The 12,487-nt window shown below is 42.6% G+C and overlaps 1 pseudogene; it reads left to right on the top strand.

Moving 5' to 3' along the window:
- Positions 1-1,849: 1,849 nt before the first annotated feature.
- Positions 1,850-10,377, top strand: LOC144554346 (putative amidase At4g34880; annotated as a pseudogene).
- The last annotated feature ends 2,110 nt before the right edge of the window (positions 10,378-12,487 follow it).

The raw sequence follows: 12,487 nt of genomic DNA, 5'->3' as shown, positions 1-12,487 counted from the left end.
AATCTCATAGAGACAGTCAAGGCATCTAAGCCGGGAAATGCAACAACCCGCGCAAGGATGCGAAATTAATCTACACACATCCTACTTATCAATCACAAAATCAGCAAATAGAAAAGAGAAGGATTGCTCATAACTAACCGAGAACAGAAAAGAGGCAGAATAGAGGCCGGTACCAAGGAAGCACCTCGCTTCACGCCATTAACTAGCAAGTTGGGAGACAACAGCTTATGCCCTAATAAAGTTGGATAAAAAAAAAAAAGTTAGACATTACATAGAAGGCTTACAAATTTCATTAATCCCCGTTTGACATTAAGCAAACAATTTGTGCAAATGATAAATTATATTCTAAGATAATTATTATCAAACAAAATACAAATTAAGTGTAATAAAGCCTGATTCCTTCTTCACAAGCCACGTGTAATAGATGCATGAATCAATGTTACCATTCTCAGTTTTATATAAAATATGAGACATCTTTGTATAAATTTTCATGAAATTCAACAAATATGACTCAAATTAATCAACAATTCTGGAATCTATGTAAGAACAGACGGGTAATCCTAAAAACTAGTTCTAACAAAGCACAAAAATTGCTTCCTGGAATTAACTATCAGAAGATATTTTGTAAGCTGACAACAGAGGGAGCCGTACCAGAGAATTAGAAAAAAGAAAAAAAATAGAAAAAAGAGAAAAAGATGGTTACCAAAGAGGTAGAGACAGAATCAACAAAGGTGCTAAATTTCATGATGGTTACCAGAAATCGAATATCTGTGCAAAAATTAACAAAGATGGTTAGAAAATTAGAAAAAAACACAGAATCAACAAAGGTGCAAAACAGATCTGTTATATGCTGTTACTTGTTAAATTCAGGGTCTCTTGTCGTCTGGAACTGGGAGGTCGGAGGTCAGAGCTGGCTCAGAACTGGGAGGTCGGACGTCGGAGGTCAGAACTGGGAGGTCAGAGGTCGGAGGCTCAGAGCCTCGGAGGTCAGAACTGGGAGATCGGAGGCCAGAAGCGAACAACGAAGTCACGGAGGTCGGAGGTCAGAGCGGCGAAGTCACGAAGCGAGCCTAGAGGAGAGGAGGTCGGGAAGTTGGGAGCCAGATGTGCGCCGCTAGAGGAGAGAAAAGAGGAGTTTGAATTGCTAAACCTAAATCTAAATGGGTCGTATCTGTAATGGGCTGAGAAAATGAGAGTTGAATAGCCTACAGTGTATAGCTCGTTTAGAGCCGAGCTGGGCCTTGGCTCAGCTTGTTTATTTTGGCCCGAGCTTGAGCCGAGCTGGCTCGTTAACAGCTCGGTCCACTATCGAGCGAGCTGTTAACGAGCGAGCTAGAGACGAGTCACGAGCGAGCCGCGAGCCACGAGCTTTTTTGACAGCCCTAGCGAATAGAGCTCTCCAGCACTTTTCCTTTCTATTTTATATGGGCAGCACACTTTTTACTTTCTACTTGATATGGGCTACATGGGAATTTGTGAAATGGGCTCCCAACAAACCAATAGAACATTAATATTATACTCTTCTGTCCTATTTAATGTTCAATATATATGGGCTTTGTTAAATACGCTGCAAAATTTTAATGTTTCATATAATATGTATATTAAATATTAAATATTTAATAAATAAACTGCATATGTGATATACAGTAACCTTCTGCATACATAATCAAAACCGCATTTTATAACATTACAAAAGAGATCTATATATGGTCCGATCTAAACGCAATTATTTTGCTACCTCAGAGTATATGAACTTAGTCGGGACCGCACACTAGATTGCCAAGAGCGAGAAACAGAAAAAAAAATATATATATTACTAGTCGTTCCCAATGTGACAATGTCTTCCGCAATGACCTTCGACTTCACTGAAGCCACTGTAGACTCCATCCATGAAGCATTCACAAACTGCTCTCTCACCTCCGTGCAACTCGTTCAACATTACCTTTCTATGATCCCAAATCTCAACCCGCTTCTTCATGCAATCATTAAAGCCAACTCAGATGCGTTGACTCAAGCTGCCCGTGTCAATCTCGACCGGGAAAGAAACTGTTCTAACCAAAACAGGTAATCGATCTAGTCAGACTAGTCTGGTACAGCCGTACAAGGTTAAATTCATGGTTTGAAAACTCGGCCAAGTCAATTCGCGGTATCAGTCGGGTCCAATTTGAGTTTCACCTGACTCTCGCGCCCATGCTATTTTTTCATCAAAACTCGGTTGAACTGTGTATGAATCGACCGAGTTATCCAATTTTCAAGCCAAGTCAATTCGAGTCAGCCCGAGTCAAGTCTGAGTCAGGCCGAGTCCGGTTATTTAAGTTTTTTTCCTGGCAATTGTTAATCTATGATTTCAAATCACAAAAACAAAAACAAAAACAAAACAAAAAAAATCAAATTATGCAAACAGAATTTGAACTAAAATAAAAGTTTAATACATACCTTTTCAAGATAATCATGCACTAAAAATTTATGCTGCCAATGTAATCTTGCTTTTCTATGCATAAAAGATGTGTTCTATTTATAATGCTTATATTATATTTATATAATTAGTGGATTATTTGAGTATAATCTTTTGTCTGCATAGTTTTCTTACAAATTATTTTTTTTTACCAATTTTTTTCTATATTTTGGATATAAAACAAGTTTCTGCCAAAAAAAAGTCAACTTTTCGATCTGATTCCGATCGATTCATCCGATTCTAATTCTATGGTCAATTATCCCCTTTCGATTCTAAGTTTCAGAACCATGGTTAAATTAATTAAGTGTGCTGCTTTGGCATGTACTTCAAAAAAAATTATATTTTTGTTAGCAGATTGCATGGTATATACCAGTTTTGTTAAAGGATAACATTGGCACTGCTGACAAGCTTAACACTCCAGGTGGTTCCTTGGCATTACTTGGTTCCATTGTGAGTCGAGACTCAGGCATGCCGCGTGCTTAAACGGCTGAGAGAAGCAGGTGCCGTGATTTTGGGCAAGGCCAGTTTGAGTGAATGGGCTCATTTTCGGTCAGACAACGCACCAAGTGGTTGGTGTGCACGGGCTGGACAAGGCAAAGTTAGTTATTTTGCCTCTCTCTCTCTCTCTCTCACACACACACAGACACACCAACTGCTCTTTGCATTATGCCATCAGTTTGTAATTTTGATCTGGTACAGAATCCATATGTGCTGTCAGTGGACCCATGCGGGTCAAGCAGTGGGTCCACCATAGCAGTGGCAGCCAACCTGGTGACAGTGACTCTAGGGACAGAAACCAATGGTTCAATCCTCTGCCTGTCAGCTGCCAATTCAGTGGTGGGGATCAAGCCGACTGTGGGGCTCACCAGCCGGAGTGGGGTCATTCCCATCTCCCCTAGACAATACTCCGTTGGGTACGCATATCATTTTTTTATTTTGAAGTTTAAATCTTTGTTTATATTATTGTTATTAGAACAAATTAAACAAGGGGAATATTACAGACATTATATATACCAATACAGCCCGATTTGCCGAACAGTGGCAGATGCAGTGTATGTATTAGATGCCATTGCAGGATATGACATATGACCGATATGATGCTGAAGCGACCGGAGAAGCAACAAAGTATATTCCTCAGGGGGGCTACATGCAATTTTTAAAACTGAGGGGTTAAAGGGTAAAAGAATTGGAATTCTTAGAAAAGATTTCTTGATTTTCCAAAGAATTCTCTGCAGGGAAAAGTATTTGAACAGCACTTCAGTATAATGAGGTATGGCATAAAAATGTGTACGTAACATGAGAATTAAAATTCCAAATTGGTTAATTCTTAGAATACATCCAAGTTTCAATCAGTGTTTTTCCTCTCCATTTATATTTTTAGCTATGCAATTAAGACTTAAATAGGGACCGGCAAAGCAAGCCTCAATCAAACTTTGACAGCGTCCATTTACTCTTAATCCATAATTAGGCGCAAAAAAGAAGCAAAGACAAAAGAAATAAAGCAGAGAAAAATATTGGTGGCTAAATTAGATTCAATTCTGGACCTCCTGGTAATTTGAAAATTCAATTAGTTATATGTCTGTTTTATGCATCATTTTGTTGGATTGATCTCATATTGTTTTCTTAATTTAAATGTAAATTTCAGGAATAAAGGTGCAATTCTAATCGACAATCTTCAAATAACGAACGTTAGTGCAATCTATTCCAACCAAAGTGGTGAAGAGCTTGCACTTTCTGCTGAGTTTAAAGTATCACTAAATGAGTATTTGTCTAAATTGGCCTCTTCTCCCGTCAGATCACTTTCTGATTTCATATCTTTTAATGAAAAGAACAAAAAAGAGGTATTAATAATAGTAACAAAGAAATTAAGCAAAAATTAGCAACCAGTCGTAAGTAAGTTCAATTGCACTAGAGTATATATTTATTTGGTTTTGTGATGATATATAGTTCTTCATTCATTGGTAACCATGGGGATTGGGAGTCTGATACAAGACCAGTATTTTTGTTGAGAATTATGTATGTTTATCGTATTATGAGAGTTGTAGGGTTATATAGGCAATAAATCTATTATACAATTTGTAGGGTTGTGTATACAAAATGTACTGCCTATATAGGCCCAAAGGAACACAGGAATAAATTCAATTCAGTTTTGAACCACAATTCTTTTTGGTATCAGAGCACAGAAGATCCGAAACCCTAACTTTCTCTCTTTCCCGAGTCACTGTAGCGCTGCTACAGTACCCGCGAGCACCAAGGCAGAGACTTCTGCCCACCACCGCCAGGACCACCGGGGCTCCGCCAGTTGGGTCGCCTGACCCCGCTGAGCACTGCCTGACCTCCGCCCGGCCACCTGAGCTCCGCCCCTCTGTGATGACCTAGGCCGAGCACAGCCACAGATCTGCTCCGCCACAGCACCTCCGCCTTGGTCTGATCAGCAGCCACCTTGGTCCGATCAGCAGCCACCTTGGTCCGACCAGCAGTCACCAGCAGCCGCCTTGGTCCGACCAGCAGCTGCTAGGTAAGGGGTTTCGTTTTTCTGCATTTTCTAGACCAGCCAAGCCTCTAGGTAAGGGGTTGGGTGTGGATTTGGCCGGCGTGAGGGGCTTATATACCTCACGATACCCGAGAGGTGGGATTTGATCGGGTTTGTGCTCGAGTCTTGATGAATTAAATCAAGATCGGGTAAGGAGGAAGAGAAAGAAAGGGGGAGATGATGTGGATCTAAATCGAGTCAAGAACTCGATTTTGTAGATGTGATTCGGACTTAGAACAATACGTGAGGCGTAGATCTAAGTCGGATCCATGTCAGAAGGGGAGATCGAGAACCCGTTCGCGAAGGCTTGCGCGAAGCTGACTCCTGATGAGCTTGCTATCATGGTGCGAGCGTTGGCCGCGAGCCAAGCTCCTGTGGAAGGCAAGCCGAAGTCGCAGAAGTTAGAGCTTCAGTCTGTGGACATAAAACTGGATGGGCCAGCCTCGTATTTGAGCTGGTCGCGTCGGGTTAAGAGAGCTCTGGTAGGGAAGAACCTGAATGGGTATATCACAGGTGAGATGGAAGTACCAGCAAAGGACTCGGCTGGATACAGTGTGTGGAGGTCTACCAATAGTATGCTGCACACTTGGCTCCTAAACTCGATGAATGCCTCTATTGCCAAGACGGTTGATGCAATAGAGAACGTGAGTGATGTTTGGGGGAAGCTGATGCGGATCTATGCGGGGATTGACAACAACATGAGGGTGTTTCAGATCGAGAGAGAGATCGAGGAGGTAGCACAGAGAGGTAGGTCGATTGGAGAGTATGCCGCAGATCTGGAGCGACTGTGGGCAAATTACGACCACTTCTCTCCTGCTGAGTGCTGTATGGATCCAAATTGCAAGAAGGGTGTGAGAGATGTTCAGAGGAGAACTATGCACTTTCTGAGGCATTTGGACTCAGCATTCGAGCAGAGGAGCGCTATGTTGCTAGCCATGTCGAAGATCCCCTCACTGGATGAGGCGATCTCGGCAATGATACAGGAGGAGAGCCATATGGGATTACAGGCTGGGACAGGGGGATCTCCAGGAGTGAGGTCAGCACTAGCGATCTCCAACCCAGGTAACACTGGGTACAGAGGTGAGACTCGACAGTGCTACAACTGTGGTGAGGTAGGTCACCTGAAGCAGGCTTGCCCTAAGCCACCAAAGGAAAGAGACACAGGTGGAAGGGGGCAGTTTGGGAGTCGTGGTCGCGGACGTGGAGGCCGAAGAGGTGGAAGAGGCAACCGGGCACATCTGATGGTTGCTGAGGGGGAAGAAGAAGCTGGTGTGGGCTTGTCAGAGGAGGATCAGGCACTCGTGGAGGCCTATTCTCAGGGGCTCAAGAACAGGCAGAGACCGACAGGTGATGGGAAGAGTGTGCGCGATGATGCATCCACCTCCTCCTCTTCTGATGTCAGGGGTAATTTTGCCTCTGTTGCTTACTCGACTGTAGGTACTAGTGATATACTTGCTCTTTCCTCTAGATCCATCGCTATATCACCAGATTGGATAGTCGATTCCGGTGCATCTCGCCATGTGACTGGTGCTGCTAAGGAGTTCTCTTCCTATACTCACTTAGCGGTACCAGAGAGCATCCGGACAGCCGATGGTACGGCCCAGCCGGTGGTTGGTAAGGGTATAGTGAAATGTACCAACACTTTGACTTTGTCTAATGTTTTGCATGCTCCTGTTTTTCCTGTGAATCTCCTATCTATAAGTGCCATTATCTCACAACTAAACTGTGTTGTTTTGTTTGATAATCCCAAGGTGATCTTCCGAGAGAAGGGGACGGGCAAGGTGATTGGGACTGGCACAATGCATAGAGGACTGTGGTACATGGATAAAGAGGGTATGAGCTCGACCCTCTCATCCATTGTTGAGAGAAGTGTGGAAGACCTACTGATGCTCCATCATAGGCGATTGGGTCACTCTTCATTTCCAGTTTTGAGTAGGATGTATCAGTCTTTATTTGAAAAGGCGAATAAAGAAAAATTGGTGTGTGATGCGTGTGAGTTGGGCAAGCACACCAGAAGCTCTTATGTTAGCTCTGGGAGTAGGAAGCATTGTAGTTTTGATTTGATTCATTCGGATGTATGGGGACCCTGTCCTACAACTACTTTGAATGGATTTAAATACTTTGTGTCTTTTATTGATTGTTTTTCTCGTGTGTCTTGGCTTTACTTGATGAAAAATAAGAGTGATGTGCTTGCTTGCTTTAAAGATTTTCACAAGATGGTTCAGACTCAATACGGTGCAGTTGTGAAGGTATTGAGGTCTGACAATGGGACAGAGTACACCAATAAGGCGTTTGGGGAATACTTGTCATCTCAGGGGATACAGCATCAGACCACGTGTCCATACACACCAGAGCAGAATGGGGTAGCAGAACGGAAGAACAGGCATCTCCTTGAGGTAACTCAGAGTATGATGATTTCGATGAAAGTCCCAAAGCACTTGTGGGGGCAAGCAGTTCTGACAGCAGCCTATTTGATCAATAGGATGCCCTCACGGGTATTGGATTGGAAGTCTCCAATTGAGATGCTGACAGGTAAGAATGGAGATATTCTTCCTCTCAAAACTTTTGGGTGTGTGTGCTTTGTACATGACAACAGGCCCAATGTGGGAAAACTTGATCCAAGGGCCGTGAGGTGTATCTTTGTGGGATACTCAACCACTCAAAAGGGGTATGCGTGCTGGAGTCCAGTTGAGAGGCGAATGTTTGTGAGTATGGATGTTACTTTTCACGAGCTTGAACCATACTACTCCTCAGAAGCAACATCACCATTTGAAAGCTCGCTCGATACAAGAGGTATGAGGCGAGAGGAGGAGAGTAGTGGTGATGGTGAGAGGAGGATGGTGAGTGTGGGTGGTATGGGTTGCCCCATACTCGACGAGGCTGTGATTGAGCCGGAAAAGGAGATTTCGGCTAGAGTTGAGCCGGAAAGGGAGACTTCGGCTAGAGTTGAGCCAGAAGTTGAGAGGATTGAGTCCGAGGGTGGTGGAACTCAGGCTCAGGGGGAGTCGAGATATGGTGAAGTGTATGTGAGGAGAAGGAAGCAGAATGAGGGAACCGTGCCTACAGTGCCTACTATTGTGCCAAGTCCCTTGTCCCTGCCCGCTCCGACTCTTGAGACACCCTCACCATCCACCTCAGACCCAGAATACACAGGTGATATGATTCCTCTCTCTACTCCTCCCACTCCCTTATCAGTAAGGAGGACTCCTCGCGAGAATGCAGGCATTCCTCCTGACCGGTATGGTTTCCCACATGACATTGCCCAGTTTGTCTCTTACTCACACATATCACCTGTACATGGAGCATTCATTGCATCATTAGACATTGTCTCTATCCCTAAGTGTTGGCAGGTTGCTAAAGAAGATCCGAAGTGGAAAGCAGCCATGCTAGAAGAGCTCGAGGCCCTTGCGAAGAACAGAACCTGGGAGCTCGTGTCACTACCACCAGGCAAGAGGGCAGTTGGATGCAAGTGGGTCTTTACAGTGAAACAGAATCCTGAGGGTCTGGTTGAGCGCTACAAGGCTCGGTTGGTAGCGAAGGGGTACAGTCAGACCTATGGAATCGACTATGATGAAACCTTTGCACCCGTGGCGAAGATGAGCACAGTGAGGACACTGGTTTCCTTGGCAGCGAATGGAGGATGGAAGTTACACCAACTCGGCGTGAAGAATGTGTTTCTTCATGGTGACTTGTTAGAGGAGGTGTATATGGAGATACCATCAGGGTTTGGCACGAACCAGACAGTGGGTAAGGTGTGCAGGCTCAAGAAGTCGCTGTATGGGTTGAAGCAGTCCCCTCGGGCCTGGTTTGATAGGTTCAGGAAGGCTATGGTAGGCATGGGCTACCAGCAGATCAATGCAGACCACACGGTGTTCTTTCGACAACATGGCGGTCACATTACTATGTTAGCTGTGTATGTTGATGATATGATCATTACCGGGGATGACGAGGGGGAGATTGCACAGTTGAAGGCAAAATTGGGGAAGGAATTTGAGGTGAAGGATCTGGGACTGCTTAGGTACTTCCTTGGAATTGAGGTGGCTCATGGAGCAGAGGGAATTGTTCTATCCCAAAGGAAGTATGTCCTAGACTTGCTCACTGAAACAGGCATGTTGGGGTGCAAACCTGTGGTTTCTCCAATCGATGTGAAGGCCAAAATAAGTACAGAGGCAGGAGAACAGGTTGATCGTGAGAGGTACCAGAGACTGGTAGGCAGATTGATCTATTTGAGCCACACTCGTCCCGATATCTCATTTGCAGTGAGCGTGGTGAGCCGCTACATGCATGACCCTAGGAAGGGACATATGGACGCAGTGTATCACATTCTGAGGTACCTGAAGAGTGCACCAGGAAAGGGCTTGATTTTCAGGCAGAATGGGCACATGAACATTGAGGGCTATTGTGACTCGGATTGGGCTAGTTATCTTGATGACAGGAGGTCCACAGCTGGCTACTGCATGTTTGTAGGGGGCAACTTGGTCTCTTGGAAGAGCAAGAAGCAGCCAGTTGTTGCGAGATCGACAGCAGAAGCCGAGTACAGGGCTATGGCATTGGCAGTTGCTGAGATGGTGTGGCTGAAGAGGTTGTTGGAAGAGCTCAAGGTAAATAACGGAGCTAAAATGAAATTGTGGTGTGATAGCAAGTCCGCGATTAGCATTGCCAACAATCCTATGCAGCATGACAGAACCAAGCATGTGGAGATCGATAGGTTCTTCATAAAGGAAAAGCTAGAGGGTGGACTATTGGAGCTGAGTTATGTAGCTACTAGAGATCAAGTAGCTGACTGCCTCACCAAAGGACTTAGCTCGATAGATCTAGATAGGTTTTGTGACAAGATGGGCTTGAAGGATATCTTTTGCCCATCTTGAGGGGGAGTGTTGAGAATTATGTATGTTTATCGTATTATGAGAGTTGTAGGGTTATATAGGCAATAAAGGTATTATACAATTTGTAGGGTTGTGTATACAAAATGTACTGCCTATATAGGCCCAAAGGAACACAGGAATAAATTCAATTCAGTTTTGAACCACAATTCTTTTATTTTCGGTGTCAGTATATAATTTTTTATTCATACAAGTACTTCAACCAACATGCATGCCTTGTTTTAACATATTATTATTGTGAATTTCAGGAAAAGATCAAAGAATATGGCCAAGAAACCTTCGTCATGCCAGAAAGCATGAATGGGATTGGCGCGAAAGAGAAAGATGCAATTTCCAACAAGGCGCAACTCTCCTCGAAAGGGATCGAAACCCTCATGAGAGAGAAGCAACTGGATGGAATAGTTACACCAGATTCAACTGTGTCTAGCATTCTCGCTATAGGAGGAAAATCTAGTATATTTATTCAGTCAAAATACAAATTTCTTTCAGTTTTCTTTTTCCAATGACCAGATTAAAAATAATCAAATCATACAATTAACATACAGCACATAAAAGCTGAAATTCATCCAATAGCTACTTAATTAAAATATGATCACATTTAATTTCAGAAAATCAACACGATAACTATTAAGATTACTATCCAAATTTAAAATGACGCTTAAAATAGTTGGAGTAAAATTTTAGAAATTTCGGATAGTAAAAACAAAAACAAAATAGTAAAATTCAGATCAATCAGCTGATTACTGTAATCAGTATATGCTGTCATTAGGAAAGCTTAACCCTATTAGCTGAATAGGAAACAATAACTCAGGTTGACTTTTCCATACACACTAGGACCACCAATAATTTGGTCAAATCTGTAACTCAACTGAGCACACTTCTGACCAAGAATCGAATAATACACAAAAAAAGAAACTGAGAATATTTTTATAACAAGTAGGCTATCAGAGATAATTAAGCATTGTTACTGATAGTACAAAGCATAATCATTTTATTATTACATATAAATGCACAATTTTACAAGGTCATACATAGAAAATTCACAATCTCAACTCTCAAGTACCTAAAACAGCAAACAGAAACCCCCATCATCATATTTGTAATCACAAAAAAAAAAACAAATAGATAGTAATCTAGTATGTACAAAAGTCCATAAATTCAAAACAGCAACAACACCAGAATTTAAAATTAAAATGCTTGATGGTGAGATTTACAAGGAAAAGTACTGGTAACTGAATAGAACACCACTTCAATCTGATATATCTTCTTGATGCTATATATTCATCACCTCTTATGAATCAATAATTCAAACCAGCCATCGACTGATCGACACCACTGTTCGTGAATGTTTCAATGACAGAGGAAGGTATATTATGTTCTCCAGTTATCTCCAATTGCCTAAGCAATGGACAGCAAGGCATGGTATCCAGCTTTGGGCATCTAGATATCACCAAATGTAGCAGTTGTGGGAAAGCCAGAGATGTTACTTCTCTTTCTGCCGGATCATTTTCTTGCCAATTCTCTAAACTTGGCATGAATTCCAATTTTAAATACTCAAGCTTAGAAAACATCTGTGATGTTGCTTGACACCCTCCTTGTTCAACCATTGAACTCCTGCTAATTAAGATATTCTTTAGGATGCGGAAACTTCGTAGAGACAGGTGTTGAAGCAATGGTAGTTTCCATACCAATGGAAGTGTTGTGCAATTTGGGCACCATGTCAAAATGAGGTGGGTAAGGTTTGTTAACCCTTCACAATTATGCATCCATGTTGGAAAAAGGGTACCCTTGTAGTCTCTTATTTCCAATTCTTCTAATCCTTCATTGGGTTCAAGACCTTGTAATATTTCCATAGCAACATCAGGGTCTTGTATTCCCCTATCTAACGACAAGCGCAACTGCTTTAAGTTTCGCTTAGAAATTAAATTTGCAAGTTTTGCATCTGATGGATTCTTTATCTTTTCTAGATCATAGAGCTCTAATCGGCCCCCGAGATTAAGGTCTTTTAGTTCCTCAATGCCACAACCAATTTCAGGATCAACCATATACATTGCGAGTGTCTGTAGGAACCTAAGTTTACCAAGACCTGGTGGCATGCGGTTCAATACAAAACACCCATCAAGGTAGAGGTGCCTAAGGCTGCGCATGTGCCTCATGCCTTCTGGTAGGCATTGCAAATCCCGGCAATTATTTAGGTTCAGAGTCTGTAGACTGAAGAGAGTAGAGAAGGATTCTGGCAGTTCCATTAAAAAGCAACGATTAGAGAAATCAAGGTACCTTAGGTGCTTCAGAATTCCGGGGTTAGCATCAATGTAAGAAATAGAGGCACAATGCAAACTTAGTGCTCTTAATGATTTGGGCATATCAAGTGAAGGAAACAGGTGCGAGTAAACTATTGGTTTATTTCGGTCTGCTGGATGACCAAAATCCAATAGTGTGCGAATGAAGGAACATCGCTTCATGAGACTAACTATGCCTGGTTTATAGCAAGTAGACACATGTGAGGTTTTGTTGGACAGGTTATTTTGTTGATCAAAATTTAATAAAGCACCATACTCATTGCCACCAAAAGTTTGTGCAAAATCATGTATTAAGTCATGCATCCTGCAAATAATA

The sequence above is a fragment of the Carex rostrata genome, chromosome 5 (genome assembly GCF_964058835.1).
Source record: "Carex rostrata chromosome 5, lpCarRost1.2, whole genome shotgun sequence".
NCBI lineage: Eukaryota > Viridiplantae > Streptophyta > Magnoliopsida > Poales > Cyperaceae > Carex > Carex rostrata.
The sequence above is the reverse complement of the archived record's forward strand: the minus strand, read 5'-3'. Positions and strand labels throughout refer to the sequence as shown.